Below are 19,614 nucleotides of genomic sequence, written 5' to 3'. Positions count from 1 at the left end.
CTGGAGCAAGGTTTGTAGTGGAGTTCCCCAGGAGTCAGTGTTGGGACCCTTGCCTTTCCTGATATATATTAATGACCTAGACCTTGGTGTACAGGGCAGAATTTCAAGGTTTATGGATGATACGACAATTGGAAGCATTGTGAACTGTAAGTATGATAGTGTAGAACTTCAAAAGGACATAGACAAGTTGGTGGAATGGGAGGACAGATGACAGGTGAAGTTCAATGCAGAGACATGTGAATTGATTCATTTTGGTAGGAAGAACATGGAGTGACAATATAGAATAAAGGGGACAATTCTAAAGGGGATGCAGGAGCAGAGGGATCTGGGGTCATATGTCATTGGTTGAGAGAGTGGTTGATAAAGCAGACAGTATCCTCGGCTTTAGTGATAGAGGCATAGAGTACAAGAACAAGGAGGTCATGTAGAACTTGAACAAGACACTAGACTCAGCTGAAGTACTGAGTCCAGTTCTGGGTGCCACATTTTAGGAAAAATGTGAAGGCATTGGAGAGATTACGGAGAAGAATCATGAGAATGGTTCCAGAGATGAGGAACTTCGGTTTTGAAGATAGATTGGAGAAGTTAGGCTGTTTTCCTTGGAGAAAAGAAGGCTAAGAGGAGATTTCATAGTGGTATTCAAAATGATGAGGGGTGTGGACAGAGTGGATACTGAGAAACTGTTCCCACTTGTGAAAGGATCGAGAATGAGAGGGCACAGATTTAAAGTATTTGTTAAAAGAAGCAAAAGCGACATGAGGAAAAACTTTTTCACACAGCGAGTGGTTAAAGTATGAACTGCCTGAGAATGTGATGGAGGCAGGTTCAATTGAAGAATTCAAAGGTGAATTAGACTGTTATCTGAAAAGGAAGAACGTGCAGGATTATGGGGAGAAGACGGGGATGTGACATGAGGTGAATTGCTCATTTGGAGAGTCAGTGCAGACACGACGGGCCAAATGGCCTCCTTCTGGGCAGTAACAATTCTGTGATTCCAATATTCAAGTCATTTCTATATATGGTGGTCCTGACACTGACCCTTGTGGACATCACTGTTCACCATCTTCCATTCTGAAAAACAACCAAATACCACAACTCGCTTTTCTTGATATTTCATCCATTTTTTAATCCAAACAGATACTGACCCTCCTGTTCCAGGAGCCTCAGTTTTGTTACCCAGCCTTTTATGTGGTAGTCTGTCAAACGCTTGCTTAAAATCCATATAGACAACATCCATTGCTTTCCCTTCATCAACCTTTTCTGTTACTTCATCAAAAAAATCAGTTATATTAGTGAAGAAGTGGAAAGGTGCTGAACCTCTCAGTTTTTGGTCCACCCAAACCAAGTTCAAGGCCTGAATAATGAACCGATTGCCTCATTAGTTCTGTGAATAATACAATGATTTAATAGACAATGTTTTGAAACATTCCTGCCCATAAATCTTGATAACAGAGAGTGTGTAGATCTCCTGACTCAGAATGTTTAATGGATACAGTCCTCAGATCCGACATGGAACCCCTGAACATCCACAGTAAAGACAGTGTGGATGAGGAAATGTAAGAGCCGGGAGCTGAAACTCAGGGACGGCCGAGCTCTCCTGTCATTGAGCTTGTGTGTCTGCTCTGCTCGCCGCACTTCCGGCTCTACTTTGTTTCCAATGAAAAGATGAAAAGGGCTGTTCGGTTTTCCTCTCACTGAGAGCGTGTTTCACTCGGGTTAATATAACCCGGGACTTCTGCTGCTGAAATGAATTTTGCAAGGTCCCAGCAAACACACCGGCTCCCTCCTTTCTCCCCTCTTTCTATGAGATTGTTTGACCAGGAGGGGCTCAATAATAACAAACCCCCTGCAGGGAATGACCGCAAATTGAGCATCTAAATGGGGCAAGTGGGCAGCTTTCTGGGTTCTAGGTTCCCCCTACCCCGCCCCTCCCTCCCTCCAGTCCAAGCCCCTCTTCACTTTCTTTGGGACTTTGATGATGGTGAAATGGGGAAAGTTCCCATTGATGTTTCAATGCTGAATTGCTGCAGAGATCTGCGCACGCGCGACGCAGCCCCGCCCCCAGTGAGACGTCACAATGAGGAGTGGAGCGCACGCGCATCCTTTCCCCAACCCAGTCTGTGAGGCCATTTACTGAATGAGGGGAAGATCGTTTAAATCAGCTGCTAATGGAGACTTCCCGGGCCCGGGGGAAGGGAACAAACAGCATCTGCTTCCAGCAGCCACTGCTTTGGGAGCGTGTCCGCAGATGTGCTCAGAGATGAGCATTAAGGCGGCACAGTGGCACGGTGGTTAGCACCGCAGCCTCACAGCTCCAGGAACCCGGGTTCGATTCCGGTACTGCCTTTGTGGAGTTTGCAAGTTCTCCCTGTGTCTGCGTGGGTTTTCTCCGGGTGCTCCGGTTTCCTCCCACAAGCCAAAAGACTTGCAGGTTGATAGGTAAATTGGCCATTATAAATTTTCACTGGTATAGGTCGGTGGTTGGGAAATATAGGGACAGGTGGGGATGTTTGGTAGGAATATGGGATTCGTGTAGGATTAGTATAAATGGGTGGTTGATGTTCGGCACAGACTCGGTGGGCCGAAGGGCCTGTTTCATTGCTGTATCTCTAATCTAATGTATTGAGCGGCGGGAAGTTGAGGGGAAGTCGGGGAGTGTTTGTGACAGACACTGTGGAGCAGGAGCTGCTCCCGGAACATGGAGTGAGCAGGGGACACGGGGAAGGGAGAGTTCATTCTCGGACAGTGTCTGTACAGGCTCAGGGAGACACAATGGGAAGAAATCACTATTGAAAATCACTGACAATTTCACCACCCAAAGGAGAGGGAATTTTCCTGCTTTAGTTCCAGTCTCTCACTGTTTGTTGGATTGTGAACAGTGGGGGAAAAATAGCCGCACAATAACCATGTGGACAGTTAGACAAAGAGCATTTATTGCAGACACCAGGTGAGAAGTGTGAAAGGCACATTTTAAATAGTGGCTGCTTGTTTTCCGTTGAAATAGAAATGTGACTGTGTAAAGGTCACTGCTCTATCGGACAGTCCCAGTCATTGAGCAGTGCAGGGCTTGTGTTGTTTCTGAATGTCACAAATTTGTTGTAAAACCACTGCAAACACCTGGTAAACAGAAGCTGAATACTGCAGCACTGCAGTGGAGTCAGACAATGACACTGTTTGTGTTCCTGGTTTTCATTTTGTGATTGTTCATAATGATTATAATTGGGGCGATTACATTGTTCGCTTTTGTATCTTCTACCTCACCAGTTCTTTCATTCCTGCAGGAAAATACATGAAGGAACCTGAATGGATGTGGTGATTCTTGGACACAAGGAAAAGTGCAGTGATCTCGTTCCAACACACAGTCGGTACAGGATCACTCCCAAAGCACAGAGATACTGCCAGCTCATCAGTTCCACTGGAGCAAACAAAATAAGTAGTCAGACACTGATCCCAAAGTCAAGAGACACATTTTCAATCCAACAGTCAAACAACAGCATGAGAGACAGAAGTTGTTTCTATTTCACTCCAACTCAGTACAGCTGACAGGTTGATACATCAATCACAGTCCAAAAACAAACCCACCATCAGATCTAAATAAACTCTGTCACCATGGTCACATTTTAAATATAAAACCTGAAATAGAACAGACAAAATTTACAGAATTGAAAGGTACAGAATGAATGGGTGGCACAGTGGTGCAGCGGTTAGCACCGCAGCCTCACAGCTCCAGGGACCTGGGTTCAAATCTGGGTACCGCCTGTGTGGAGTTTGCAAGTTCTCCCTGTGACCGCATGGGTTTTCGCCGGGTGCTCCAGTTTCCTCCCACTGCCAAAGACTTGCAGGTGATAGGTAAATTGGCCATTGTAAATTGCACCTAGTGCAGGTAGCTGGCAGGGAATATGGGATTACTGTCGGGTTACCAGAAATGTGTGGTTGTTGGTCGTCACAGACTTGGAGGGCCAAAGGGCCTGTTTCAGTGCTGTATCTCGAAATAAAACATAAATAGAATGCAAGGAGGCTTAAAGGGGATTTGGACAGGTTAAATGAATGGGCAAGAACACGGCAGATGGAATATTAAGTAAATAAGTGTGAAGTTCTCCACTTTGCTGGAATAAACAGAAATACAGAGTATTTCTTAAATGGTGAGAGGCTGGGAGGTGTCGATGTCCAAAGGGACCTGGGTGTCCTTGTTCATGAGACACTAAAAGCTAGTACGCAGGTGCAGCAAGCAATTAGGAAGGCAAATGGTATGTTGGCTTCATTGAATGCGTATTTGAGTACATGAGTAAAGATGTATGAAGTCCAGATGAGACCGCACCTGGAGTATTCTGTACAATTTTGGTTTCCTTATCTAAGGAAGGATAGACTTGTCATAGAGGGAGTGCAACAGAGATTCACTGGTCTCATCCCCTCGGATGGTGGGATTGTCTTATGATGAGAGACTGCAAAAACTGGGCCGAAATTCTCTAGAGTTTTGTGGAATGAGAGGTGATCTCATTGAAACAGACAAAGTTCTTACAGAGTGTCACAGGGTAGATATGGATAGGATGTTTCCTCTGTCTAGTGAGTGTAGAACAAGGGGACACAGACTCAGAATAAGGAAAGGCCTTTGAGACTGAGATGAGCAGGAATTTCTTTACTCAGAGGGTGAGAAATCTGTGGAATTCTTTATCCCCGAGGGCTGTGGAAGATCAATCATTGAACATATTCAAGACAGAAATCGATAGATTTCTAAATACTAACAAGATCAAGGGATATGGAGATAGCAGGGAAAAATGGCGTCGAGGTAGATGATCAGTCACGATCTGTTTGAATGTTGGAGCAGGCTCGATGGGCTGAATGGTCTAATGCCCCTATTTCCTATGATCCTATTAATCCCAATAATGTACATCAGACGTTAGACCAAGTTATGCATTACATACCAGTTCACAAATCCCAGAGATTACGACTGAAAGATACAGTATCAATTCCATTACTACAAAATGAAGGACCTGGAGCTTGCAGACCAGCCCATGTATAAGATTAGAACATTAGAACATTAGAACATTACAGCGCAGTACAGGCCCTTCGGCCCTCGATGTTGCGCCAACCATCTGACCTACACTATTCCATTTTCATCCATATGTCTATCCAATGACCACTTAAATGCCCTTAAAGTTGGCGAGTCTACTACTGTTGCAGGCAGGGCGTTCCACGCCCCTACTACTCTCTGCGTAAAGAAACTACCTCTGACATCTGTCCTATATCTTTCACCCCTCAACTTAAAGCTATGTCCCCTCGTGTTTGCCATCATCATCCGAGGAAAAAGACTCTCACTATCCACCCTATCTAATCCTCTGATTATCTTGTATGTCTCTATTAAGTCACCTCTCCTCCTCCTTCTCTCTAACGAAAACAACCTCAAGTCCCTCAGCCTTTCCTCGTAAGACCTTCCTTCCATACCAGGCAACATCCTGGTAAATCTCCTCTGCACCCTTTCCAAAGCTTCCACATCCTTCCTATAATGCGGTGACCAGAACTGCACGCAATACTCAAGGTGCGGCCTCACCAGAGTTTTGTACAGCTGCATCATGACCTCGTGGCTCCGAAACTCGATCCCCCTACTAATAAAAGCTAGCACACCGTATGCCTTCTTAACAGCCCTATTAACCTGGGTAGCAACTTTCAGGAATATATGTACCTGGACACCAAGATCTCTCTGCTCATCTACACTACCAAGAATCTTCCCATTAGCCCAGTACTCTGCATTGCTGTTCCTCCTTCCAAAGTGAATCACCTCACACTTGTCCGCATTAAACTCCATTTGCCATCTCTCAGCCCAGCTCTGCAGCCTATCTATGTCCCTCTGTACCTTACAACACCCTTCGACACTATCCACAACTCCACCGACCTGCGTGTCATCCGCAAATTTACTAACCCACCCTTCTACACCCTCATCCAGGTCGTTTATAAAAATGACAAACAGCAGTGGCCCCAAAACAGAACCTTGCGGTACACCACTAGTAACTAAACTCCAGGATGAACATTTGCCATCAACCACCACCCTCTGTCTTCTTTCAGCTAGCCAATTTCTGATCCAAATCTCTAAATCACCTTCAACCCCATACTTCCGCATTTTCTGCAATAGCCTACCGTGGGGAACCTGATCAAACGCCTTACTGAAATCCATATACACCACATCCACGGCTTTACCCTCATCCACCTGTTTGGTCACCTTCTCGAAAAACTCAATAAGGTTTGTGAGGCACGACCTACCTTTCACAAAACCGTGCTGACTATCGCAAATGAACCTATTCTTTTCAAGATGATTATAAATCCTATCTCTTATAACCTTTTCCAACATTTTACCCACAACCGAAGTAAGGCTCACAGTTCTATAATTACCAGGGCTGTCTCTACTCCCCTGCTTGAACAAGGGGACAACATTTGCTATCCTCCAGTCCTCCGGCACTACTCCTGTCGACAATGACGACATAAAGATCAACAACAACGGCTCTGCAATCTCCTCCCTGGCTTCCCAGAGAATCCTAGGATAAATCCCATCTGGCCCAGGGGACTTATCTATTTTCACTCTTTCCAAAATTGCTAACACCTCCTCCTTGTGAATCTAAATCCCATCTAGCCTAGTAGGCTGTATCTCAGTAATCTCCTCGGCAACATTTTCTTTTTCTACTGTAAATACTGACGAAAAATATTCATTTAACGCTTCCCCTATCTCCTCTGATTCCGCACACAACTTCCCACTACTATCCTTGATTGGCCCTGTTCTAACTCTTATCATTCTTTTATTCCTGATATACCTCTCGAAAGCCTTAGGGTTTTCTTTGATCCGATCCGCCAATGACTTCTCGTGTCCTCTCCTTGCTCTTCTTAGCCCTCCCTTTAGATCCTTCCTGGCTAGCTTGTAACTCTCAAGCGCCCTAACTGAGCCTTCACGTCTCATCCTAACATAAGCCGCCCTCTTCCTCTTGACAAGCGCTTCAACTTCTTGAGTAAACCACGGCTCCCTCGCTCGACAACTTCCTCCCTGCCTGACAGGTACATACTTATCAAGGGCACGCATTAGCTGCTCCTTGAATAAGCTCCACATTTCGTTTGTGCCCATCCCCTGCAGTTTCCTTCCCCATCCTACACATCCTAAATCTTGTCTAATCGCGTCATAATTTCCTTTCCCCGAGCTATAATTCTTGCCCTGCGGTATATACCTGTCCCTGCCCATCGCTAAGTTAAACCTAACCGAATTGTGATCACTATCGCCAAAGTGCTCACCTACATCTAAATCGAACACCTGGCCGGGTTCATTACCCAGTACCAAATCCAATGTGGCATCGCCCCTGGTTGGCCTGTCCACATACTGTGTCAGAAAACCCTCCTGCACACATTGGACAAAAACAGACCCATCTAAAGTACTCGAACTATAGTATTTCCAGTCAATATTTGGAAAGTTAAAGTCCCCCATAACCACTACCCTGTTACTCTCGCTCCTGTCGAGAATCATCTTCGCTATCCTTTCCTCTACATCTCTGGAACTATCCGGAGGTCCATAGAAAACTCCCAACAGGGTGACCTCTCCTCTCCTGTTTCTAACCTCGGCCCATACCACCTCAGTAGACGAGTCCTCAAACGTCCTTTCTGCCGCTGTAATACTTTCCTTGATTAACAATGCCACACCCCCCCCCTCTTTTACCCTCTTCTCGGTTCTTACTGAAACATCTAAAGCCCGGAACCTGCAACATCCATTCCTGCCCCTGCTCTACCCTTGTCTCTGAAATGGCCACAACATCGAGATCCCAGGTACCAACCCATGCTGCAAGCTCACGCACCTTATTCCAGATGCCCCTGGTGTTGAAGTAGACACACTTTAAACCAAGTGCTTGCTTGCCAGTGCCCTCTTGCGTCCCTGTAACCTTATCCCCTACCTAACTACTCTCAACAGCCTGTACACTGGAACTACAATTTAGGTTCCCATTCCCCTGCTGATTTAGTTTAAACCCCCCCGAAGAGCACTAACAAATCTCCCCCCCAGGATATTGGTACCCCTCCGGTTCAGGTGAAGACCATCCTGTTTGTAGAGGTCCCACCTACCCCAGAAAGAGCCCCAATTATCCAGGAAACCAAAACCCTCCCTCCTACACCATCCTTGCAGCCACGTGTTCAACTCCTCTCTCTCCCTATTCCTCTCTTCGCTAGCACGTGGAACAGGCAACAACCCAGAGATAACAACTCTGTTTGTTCTCGCTCTAAGCTTCCACCCTAGCTCCCTGAATTTCTGCCTTAAATCCCCATCTCTCTTCCTACCTATGTCGTTGGTGCCTATGTGGACCACGACTTGGGGGTGCTCCCCCTCCCCCTTAAGGATCCCAAAAACACGATCGGAGACATCACGTATCCTGGCACCTGGGAGGCAACACACCAACCGTGAGTCTCTCTCGTTCCCACAGAACCTCCTATCTGTTCCCCTAACTATGGAGTCCCCAATGACTAATGCTCTGCTCCTCTTCCCCTTTCCCTTCTGAGCAACAGGGACAGACTCTGTGCCAGAGACCTGCACCCCATTGCTTACCCCTGGTAAATCGTCCCCCCCAACAGTATCCAAAACGGTATACCTGTTGTTGAGGGAAACGGCCACAGGGGATCCCTGCACTGCCTGCTGGTTCCCTTTCCTTCCCCTGACGGTAACCCATCTACCTACTTCTTTTACCTGAGGTGTGACTGCCTCCCTATAACTCCTGTCAATAATCCCCTCCACCTCCCGAATGATCTGAAGTTCATCCAGCTCCAGCTCCAGTTCCCTAACGCGGTCTGCGAGGAGCTGGAGTTGGGTGCACTTCCCGCTGATGCAGTCAGCAGGGACACTCTTGGCGACCCCTACCTCCCACATTCTGCAGGAGGAACATACAACTGCCTTTACCTCCATTCCCACTATTCTAGATTCCCAACAAATCTGCTGAAAAACCAAACGAAAAAAAAAAAGTCAATACTTGTTCGCTTAGCAATCCGACGGACTGAACTTTTTAAATAAAAAAGCTTACCTTATCAACACGCCAGAGTGCTTTTTTTTGGTTAGAGGAGGAGGGTGGGTAGGAGACACTACACGTGAAGTGTCTCGGGTACTGTCACTGCCCAAATAAATAGTTTTCCCTTACCCAGCAGTCCCCTGGTCCTCCGAAACAAAAGGGGATTAACTTGTAACTTACTGAAATTGACCGCTCAGCTGAAAGTCCGCTCCGCACCTCGTTCTGTCAAAGCTGCTCCTCGCAAAAAGACAAAGATTTTAAAACTGCCCAAATAAATAGTTTTCCCTTACCCAGCAGTCCTCTGGTCCTCTGAAACAAAAGGGGATTAACTTGTAACTTACTGAAATTGACCGCTCAGCTGAAAGTCCGGTCCGCACCTCGTTCTGTCAAAGTGAAATTGACCGCTCAGCTGAAAGTCCGCTCCTCACCTCGTTCTGTCAAAGCTGCTCCTGAATGCCTTTCTCCAGGAATTCCAGTCAGCAGGAAGGACTGCCCATGCATCGACTCCAATCCCAGACAGCTTGAGATGTCGCTTTGCAGATGTCCTTGTATCACAGACGTGGGTGACCTGTTGTTCTCGTGCTGATAGCAAGCTCACCAAAGAGCATGTCTTTGGCAAAGCGACCGTCATCCATTCAGCACACATGACCCAGTCAACAGAGTCACCGCTGACTCAAGAGGGCAAACATGCTGCAGATCCCTGCACGCTGGTGTAATTCTGCATTCGGCACTCTGTCCTGCCAGGAGATGCCCAATATCCATCTGAGACAGCGGAGGTGGAAGCTGTTCAGCTGCATTTCTTGGCTTGCATAAGTTGTTGATGCTTCTCTGCTATAAAGGAGGGTGCTGAGAACACAAGCCTGGTACACGTGGAGCTTTGTATTTTCGGTCAGTTTGCTGTCGGTTCACACTTGTCTTCTCAACTTTGACATGACAGCTGCAGCATTGACAATCCTGGTGCTGATTTCAGTATCAAGGGACAGATTGCTGGTGATTGTTGATCCAATGCATGTGAAGCTGTTGACAACCTCCAAAGTGAGCCAGTCGATGTTGACGGAAGGTGGAGTCTCTACGTCCTGGCCCATAACTTTGATCTTTCTGATGCTGATTGTCAGTCCAAACTCCTTGCAGGCCAGGGAGAACTTATATACAAGCTGCTGTTAATGAACTTCATTATGGGATGTCAGCACAGCGTCATCAGCAAACAGCAACTCACAGACCAAGAACTGACTCATTTTGGTCTTGGTGCGCAGTCTTGCCAAGATGAACAGCTTGTCATCAGCTCTGGCATGCAGGTGGACACTCCCATCTGAGTCACTGAAAGTTTAAAATAGCAGCATGGAGAGGAATATGCCAATTGTAATGGATGTGAGCTGTGAGGAGGTTACAAGGAGGCTTCCAGGGGACTTGGACAGGATAAGTGAATGAAATGACAGATGGAATATAATGTGAATAAGTGTGAAGTTATCCACTTTGGTAGAATAAACAGAAAGACAGAATATTTCTTAAATGGTGAGAGGTTGGGAAGTGTTGATGTCCAAAGGGACCTGGGTGTCCTTGTTCATGAGACACTAAAAGCTCGCATGCAGGTGCAGCAATCAATTAGGAAGGCAAATGGTGTGTTGGCCTTAACACGAGGGGTCATGAGGACAGGAAAAAAGATGTCTTGCTGCAATTGTATAGAGCCTTGGTGAGATCGTGCTGGAGTATTGTGTACAGTTTTGGTTTCCTTATCTAAGGAAGGATATACTTGCCACAGAGGGAGTGCAACGGAGGGTCACCAGACTAATCCCTGGGATGGTGGGATTGTCTTATGAGGAAACTGGGCTTGTATTCCTTAAAGTTTCATTTAAAAGGCCATTTAAAACTGAGATAGGGTGGAATTTCTTCACTCAGAGGGTGGTGAATCTTTGGAATTCTCTACCTCAGGGGTTTGTGAAAGTTCAATCATTGAGCATGTTCAGGACAGAAATTGATAGAAATCTTGATACTCATGACATCAAGGGATATGGGGATAGCGCGGGAAAGTGGTGTTGAGGTAGATGATCAGCAAGGATGTAATTGAATGACAGATCTGGCTCGACAGGTTAAACTGCCTCCTCCTACGTTCCGAAGAGAGTTTGCACCAAGACACAGCCCTGTTTTACCCCACTGCTGATCGTGAAAGTGTCTGATGTTGCTCCATTGTAACTGACGGAACTGTGCATGTTCTCGTGGAAAGAAGAGATGACGACCAAGAGTTCAGGAGGGCAGCCTAGTTTCCACAGCAGTTTGAAGAGTCTGTCTCTGCTAACAAGATCGAAGGCCTTGGTGATGTCTATAAAGACAATGTAGAGTGGCCTGTACTGTTCACAGTACTTCTCCTGCAGCTGCCGAAGTGAGAAAATCATGTCGACTGTCGATCTACCAGCTCTGAAGCTGCACTGAGACTCAGGATAGATGTGTGATGTCAGGGTCTGCAATCTGGTCAGAGCAATGTGAGCAAAGACCTTCCCCACAATACTTAGCAAGGAGATGCTTCGGTAATTGCTGCAGTCACTGCGATCGCCTTCATTTTTGTCCAAGGTGACAATGTTTGCATCACGCATGTTTAGAGGCGCAGATCTCCCCTTCCAACAGAGAAACAGAAGTTCATGGAGATGTTGCATCAGAGCTGCCTTTCCACTTTTGATGATTCCAGGTCGAATACCATCATTTCCCAGGGCTTTACCACTGGCAAGACGGTCAATGGCCTTGTTGAGCTCGATTATAGTGGACTCACTGTCCAGCTCCTGCATGACAGGGAAGTCTGGAATGGTGCTGAGAGCTACTTCAATGACAATGTTCTCCGTTATGTAGAGTTCAAGGTAATGGCCAATCACCTTTCCATCTGCTTGTTAGGTTCAGTGATGATCGGCCCTGTCTTTGTCTTCAAAGGTGCTGATTTAGTTACTGCTGGGCCGGTTGCTTTCATAATTTTTTTTTAGTTCATTCATGTGATGTGGTCATCACTGGCTAAGCCAGCATTTATTGCCCATCCCTCATTTCCCTTGAGAATGTGATGGTGAGCTGCCTTCTTGAACCGCTGCAGTCCGTGTGAGGTAGGTACACCCACAGTGCTGTTAGGAAGGGAGTTCCAGGATTTTGACCCAGCGACAGTGAAGGAAAGGCGATATAGTTCCAAGTCACGATAGTGTGTGGCTTGGAGGGGAACTTGCAGGTGGTGGTGTTCCCATGAATTTGCTGCCCTTGTCCTTCTAGTTGGTAGAGGTTGCGGGTATGGAAGCTGTTGTCTAAGGAACCTTGGTGTGTTGAATTCCTTCATATGTCCCTCTAGCATCCCCCAGATTCAGCGGCAGATTGTATGCTGTTGCAGAGTTTTAACCAGTATTGATTGGTGCAGTGCCGAGCAGTCTGCAGAGACTTGTTTCTGGCAGCTCTGAGAGCATCTAGAGTTTGTTTGCTGGGGACTTGTTTGTAGTTCATGAGGGCTCTCTTCTTAGTTGCAGTAACTGACTCCATTTCAGTCCAATCAGCCTCAAACCAGTCAGCATTCCTCCCATTTCTTTTCCCATACGCAGTGAGTGCAGAGTTATAGATGGTGGCGTGCAGATGATTCCACTTTGACACCGCACTGAGGCCTTGGGTGTTTACTGAAAGAGCCTGATCGAGGATGTTGAGGAACTCCTGTGTCCTTTCTGGGCCAGTGGTTCGGCTAGTGTTGATCCAAGAACGACCTTTCTTCTTGGATGGGTGAAGCTTCCTTGGCTGAAGCCTGACCTCGCTACACACCAGGGAGTGATCAGTGTCACAGTCACCGCTGTGATAGCTGCGTGTGATGAGCATACTGCTGAGGGTGGTACGTCTGGTGATGATAAGGTCTAGCTGGTGCCAGTGGCATGATCTCGGACGTCTCCAGGACTCCTTGTGGCACAGCTTTACCTGGAAATAGCTGTTCATCACACAGAGTCCATGGTGACAGCATAGCTCCAGAAACCTCTGTCCATTTTTGTTCATCTTGCTAATCCCCTGGTGCTCTATGCTCATTGGCCAAGCTGTCGTCAGTACCCTGGCTTGCGTTGAAATCCCCGAGAAGATACAGTCCCTCGGTGCTGGGAATTCTACTGATGGTAGTGTCAAGTGTCTCATAGAATTGATCCTTGACATCTGGGGTCGAGGTGAGTGTCGGGACATGGTTTTAACTGCACCCGCGCTTGTTGACAAGTGAGGGGTTCACTAATTGCAAGTAGCGTGTTTGTTACTGTGAAACCAACTCCATGCTCACGAGTTGCCTCTTGGGCTTTCCCCTGCCAGAAGAAGGTGTAGTGTTTCTCTTTGAGGGATCCACTTTGAATGAGTCTAGTTTCTTGCAGCACAGCAATGTCCACATTGATCCTTGTGAGTTCCTTGTCAATCACAGCTGTCTTGTGTGTGCTATCAACCTGCAGAAGGTTTTCATTAAGGCCAGGACACATGGTCCTTACATTCCAGCTTGTGATGCGAGGCACTGGTGTCTTCTTTGTTGAGTTTGTCTTGCCTGGTGCATAGATTATCAATCCGCCAGTTGAGAGATATCTCTCGAAGCTGCAAGCACCCATTGAAGCAAGTAGGTCGTGGCAGGACAGCACCTAACTGACTGGGGGCTGCACAGCTTGGAGTAGGTGGTAGTTATCCAATGAGACGCGATGATCTCTCCCACTGTCAAAAGTAACCCCTGGTTCTCATACTATACACCAATTGAGTGAGAGCTTATAATCGGTAACTGTTTCTTCCCATGTTTTGCTAATGTTTAACCACGAAGTTGGAGTGTCCTCTCCAGGGCACAGGCCTGGGCAAATAGTATGGAGACACTGAGCATCAGGACCCCCTCTCAGCATTGCTAGTATTGTCCAAAGGAAAGGAAAAAAGCAGCACTGTTTGGTACCAGCTCTGCTGTAGGAGTTGCTGGAAAACTACCTGATAAGTAACAGGTAACCGCCTACGGGACCCCACTCCGGATTTACTGTCCAGGTTTACTCCCTAAGTCTTCTTCTATCTCAAGACACCCACAGGGAAGTGAGACTTTTTGCCCATAGATGGGGCTCTGTTTCTTGGCATCAGGATGGAACCACACGCCAGTGGGCCTGCATGACATGCACAAGGATATCACACACTGCCCCATCCCTGTGACAGCTCAGAGAGATACCCTGATGATAATACACCCCACAGGAAAATCACAAACAGCCCCCTCCCGAGGACAGCTCAGGGTCAGACACTGCACACACTGCAACAACAGTGACATTACTGTAAAACTACATCCATTCTAAAAAACAAGCATTCACCCTACTTTATGCTTTCCGTCTCTCAGCCAATTTTGTATCCACACTGCCACTGCCTCTTTAATCCCATCTGCTCAAATTTTGTTAACAAGTCTATTTTATGGTACTTTTTCAAACCCAATTTTGAAGTGCAGACACACACCATCAACCTCACCACCCTGGTCAACTCTCTGTGAAACTTCATCAAAGAAATTAATTCATTAATGAATTCATGCACAATCGTCTGTTAACCAATCAGTACTGGCTGTCATTTATCAGCCCATGTTCTACCAAGTGACAGTTAATTTTCTCCTGGATAATTGTCTCTAAAGGTTTCCCCACCACTGACATTAGACGAACTGGTCTGTAGTTCCTGGGTTTATCTCTCTTTTTAAACAGGGCTGTAAAATTAGCAATCCTTGCAGACTTATCTTTCAGTTCTGGAAAGTCTATTGTGGACAATCTCTTTGGGCATGACTTTAACCAATTAAAGCAACAGGATACTTGATTAATAAGTCCAGAACTTTTATTGAGAGTAAAATAGTACTTAATAATTGGAAGTAAAATTATCTTGAACAAACTTGGGGAATATAACTTGACAGCTCTAGCAGGTGTGTGGACTGGTCGAGCTTGGTCTCAGAGTGTCACGGCCCTCTTTGTGCAGTCCAGATCCCTCATCAGGTGGAGAACTTGGTTGATGATCTGAGCCTTTACCCCTGAGATCTTCTAGTGTTCCTGCACACTAAAACCTTACAAGATCCCTACTTTTAACCCCTGGATGGCCATCGCACCACCATGTAAAATAATAATTGGTCTGAGCTGTTGCTACGTACATTTAATTAATGATCTCTTCCACTAACAGCCAACTGTCCTCAGAATCTCAGACATGAGTACAATGGAGTAGTTTCACACTGTCTCCCAATCTGATCTGAAACAAGTTTCCTATTCATTAAATCGAGACTCTTGAAAATGCTGGAAATACTCAGCAAGTCTGACAGCCTCTGTGGAGAGAGAAACAGAGTTAACGTTTCAGATCTGTGATCTTTCATCAGAACTGGGCTAAAATTTTCTGAGGGACTGAGATTGTGGAATCAATTTCAGGGTCAAAAACATTGTACTCTGTAAGGAAGGGAAGATGGTGATTATTAAGTACAGTGCAAGAATATAGATGCTTTTACATTATTTGAATCAACATTGATTTAAACTTTGTGCTCACGAAACCTATCTTTTGATCAAAATGACATTGATAACAATGGAAAAAGCAACAAATGCATTTCATGACCACAGGACTTTGTAAAGCCTTTTACAGCCAATGAAGGACTTTCCAAGTGTAGTCACTGTACAGTACAATACAATACCCTACAAGAAGGATATTTCACATTCGAGTCACGCAAGTGCCAGGCAATGACCATCTCAAACAAGAGAGAATCTAACCATCTCCCCTTGACATTCAACAGCATTACGATTGCTGAATCCCCCACGATCAACATCCTGGGGGTTACCATTGACCAGAAACTGAACTGCAGTAGCCATATAAATATCATGGCTGCAAGAGCAGGTCAGACACTAGGCATCCTGTGGCAAGTAACTCACCTCCGGACTCCCCAAAGCCTGTCCCCTATCTACAAGGCACAAGTCTGGAGTGTGATGCAATACTCTCCATTGCCTGGATAGGTGCAGCTCCAACAACACTTAAGAAGCTCAACGTCATCCAGGACAAAGCAGCCCACTTGATTGGCGCCTCATTCACTATATTCAGTCTCTCCATCACCAACGCACAGCGTGTACCATCTACAAGATGGACTGCAGCAACGCAGGAAGCCTCCTTACACAGCACCTTCCAAACCCGTGACTTCTATCACCTAGAAGGACAAGGGCAGCAGATGCATGGGAACACCACCACCTGCAAGTTCCCCTCTGAGCCACACATCCTGGAATTGGAACTATATCACCGTTCCTTCACTGTGGCTGGGTCAAAATCCTGGAACTCCCTTCCTAACAGCACCACATCGACTGCAATGGTTCAAGAAGGCAGCTCACCACCACCTTCTCCAGGGAATTAGGGATGGGCAATAAATGCAATAAATAAAAATAAAATCAATAAAAAATGACAATATCCTGTAATCCCCAAAAGTAGAAAATACATATGAAACTGAAAGTATAATAAAACACAGTCAGCATGGATTTCACAAAGAAAGTCTTGATTAACCTTATCTTTGAAGAATCAACAGCAAGAGTAATACAGCAGATGTAGAAGAGTTTAAGTTAATAAAGCCTCATCCTTTTAAGTGCTTGAACCAACAAATTGTGGGTTAGCAAACAAGCACACTAACTGACAGAGCTGGGTGTTGTGCTTTCTAGATTACCCTAAAGCAGGGTGTCAATGAGTTAAATCTTTGGGTTGCTGCAACCAGAATAGCCATTGTCCACTATCAGTTTTACTGTTACAAATAAAGGGTGGAACATTCATTGTGAATCTATAGAAACAGTCTGGTCCTGCACACTGCAGACACATCCACGTCATCACCAACCAGCTCTACTATAATTGATGCAGTTATTTGACTTTTCCCCATTAGCTCAATGGAATTAATTTTGAAAGATTTTAAATTCCAAGAAGTTTTGTTAATATTCAGCCCTTGAGAAGAAATCATTCCCTGGCCACAGTGGAGAGAGCATTGAATATAAAACAGTAGACTACCAGGTAACACAGAGAAAGCTCATCAGCTAATCTTTAATTACTTACTTTTCTTATTTTTGCACTTGCTATTCGGTTTTTCATCCTTTTCAGTTCCTGACTGTGGATATTATTGTGATTAAATGTGAAAAGATGCACTGTGTCTCAGCCCCGGTATATTGGCTCTTTCTCTGTACAGTGCTGTATACACTCAGATACTGACAGTGTCTCCCCCTCCCTCAATTTTCCAGCCCTGACATTGCTGTTCAAAGTTACACATTCTGATTGTTTGCAGTTGATTAGTGAGAGATTATTAACGTATCCTTCTGCAGCGCTGTCTCGGTTAATAACAGCAGATCTAAGTCACATTTCAGATACAGAAACAGACGGATCAATTATTCACTCTTTCCCACAGTGTGTGAGGCCGGGACAAGCAGCAACATTCCAGCCCCACGCTCTGCAATTACCCAGCACCAGCGGAAAGTAGTGAATACAGATTCAATCAGTGGGTTAATGTCCATTACAGGGATGCAAGATTCCACGGTCCAGGACAAACATCCCCATACACCGAGAACAAGCTCAGGAAAACCCGGGGGTGTTAATATCCAAATCACTGAGCATTCCAGCGACATTGAACAAGTTCCTGAACTGAGTGAACCTTTCAAAGTACAGAAGTGATGACGAGGTCAAAAAGGTCTGAACAGTTGAGGTGACTGAGCGGTTTCAGCTTCTCTGTTCAGGTTGCAGCTTTCACTGGAGGCATGTGTTTAAATCCCACTTCTGACAACTTGATTTTCAGTTACTTTACAGAGTTTCCTTGAAGGTTTGAGGTAGAGTAAATACTGAGGAACTGTTTCTAACTGCTGAACGGTCAATAACCGAAGGTTACAGATTTAAAGTGACTCACAAAACCAGAAGGAACATGAGGAAAAATTCCTTTCTGCAACGTGTGGTTAGGATTTCAGTTATGTGGATAGATTGGAGAAGCTGGGGTTGTTCTCCTTCGAGAGGAGATTTGATAGAGGTGTTCACAATCATGAGGGGTCGTGACAGACCCGATAGAGAGAAACTTTTGGTAGAAGGATTGAGACTCAGGTAAAAGCTGTGGCTCAGTTGGTCACACTCACCTCGAAATCACAAGCTTCTGGGTTCAGATTCCACAGCTGATACTCCAGTACAGCACTGAGGGTGTTGAAGGTGCTGCCTTTCAGGTATGATGTTAAACCAAGACCTGGTCTGCATGTTTGGGTGAATGTAAAAGATCCCATGCTGCAATTTCAAACAAGTGAAGATCAATTCTCCCTGGTGTTGTGATCAATATTTGCCCCTCAATCAGATCAGTTGGTCATTATCACATTGCTGTTTGTGAATATCAGCTGCTGCATTTCTGACATTACAACAGTGATTACACTTCAAAAGTATTTCATTGTCTGCAAAGTGCTTTGATATGTCCAGTGGTCTTGAAAGGTGCTATATAAATGCAAGTCTTTTCTTTCTTTATCACAACACATTGCTGCGTAAACAATGGTTCCTCATGTCACCTCTGGTTCTTCTGCCAATCACCTGATATGTGTGTCCTCTGCTTACTGACCCTTTTACCACTGGAAACAGTTTCTCCTTATTTAAACTATTGAAAACCTCCATGATTGTGAACAAATGTGTCAAATCTCTTCTGAATTTTCTCTGCTGCAAGGATAACAACCCCAGCTTCTCCAATCTCTCCACATAACTGAAATCCCTCACCCTGCTACCATTGTGGTAAATCTCTTTTTTATTCTTTCCTGGGTTGTGGGCACTGCTAACACAATGTGACTCCTGTCAATGGCGCGGCCCGGTGACATCATCGGAGAGCGCCAAGCTGTGCATAGGCACAGCTACATCTTCCCAGGGTTAAGGGGCACATGCACAGGATGATGTCATGGCTCAGCACCAACATCATTGCATATCCGCCCATGGTCCATCTTCGCACATACACGCTAAAGCGTCATCGGGTAACCAGCCTCTCACTCAGCTGGAGGAAGCCATTTCAATACTCCCCCCTGCTCTCATGCTCACATCTCTGTCCTGGGATTGCTGCAGTGTTCCAGTGAACATCAACGCAAGCTCGAGGAACAGCATCTCATCTTCCGATTAGGCACACTACAGCCTGCCGGACTGAATATTGAGTTCAATAATTTCAGAGCATGGCAGCCCCCCATTTTACTTTCATTTTTAGTTGTTTTTTCTTCTTTTTTACTTTTTTACATTTTTTACAACCTTTTATATTGCATTTATTTCATTTCATCTTAGTTTATTCAGTTTGCTTACCCACTGTTTTTTTTTCAGGTTTGCTCTTGCTGCTGTTCAATATTCAGTCCGTTACACCTATTCTGTACTAATGCTTTGTCTTTCAACACACCATTAACATATTGTTTGCCTTTGCTCCATGACCTTTTGGTCAGCTATGTGGCATTGTCCAACCTGCACCTTCTCCTTTGTTATCTCTTGCCCCACCCACACCTCACTTGCTTATAACCTGTGACATTTTTAATATTTGTCAGTTCCGAAGAACGGTCAGTGACCCGAAACGTTAACTCTGCTTCTCTTTCCACAGATGCTGCCAGACTTGCTGAGTGGTTCCTGTATTTCTTGTTTTTATTTCAGAAAA

This window comes from Heterodontus francisci, chromosome 50 (genome assembly GCF_036365525.1).
Source record: "Heterodontus francisci isolate sHetFra1 chromosome 50, sHetFra1.hap1, whole genome shotgun sequence".
Classification (NCBI taxonomy): Eukaryota; Metazoa; Chordata; class Chondrichthyes; order Heterodontiformes; family Heterodontidae; genus Heterodontus; species Heterodontus francisci.
The sequence above is the reverse complement of the archived record's forward strand: the minus strand, read 5'-3'. Positions refer to the sequence as shown.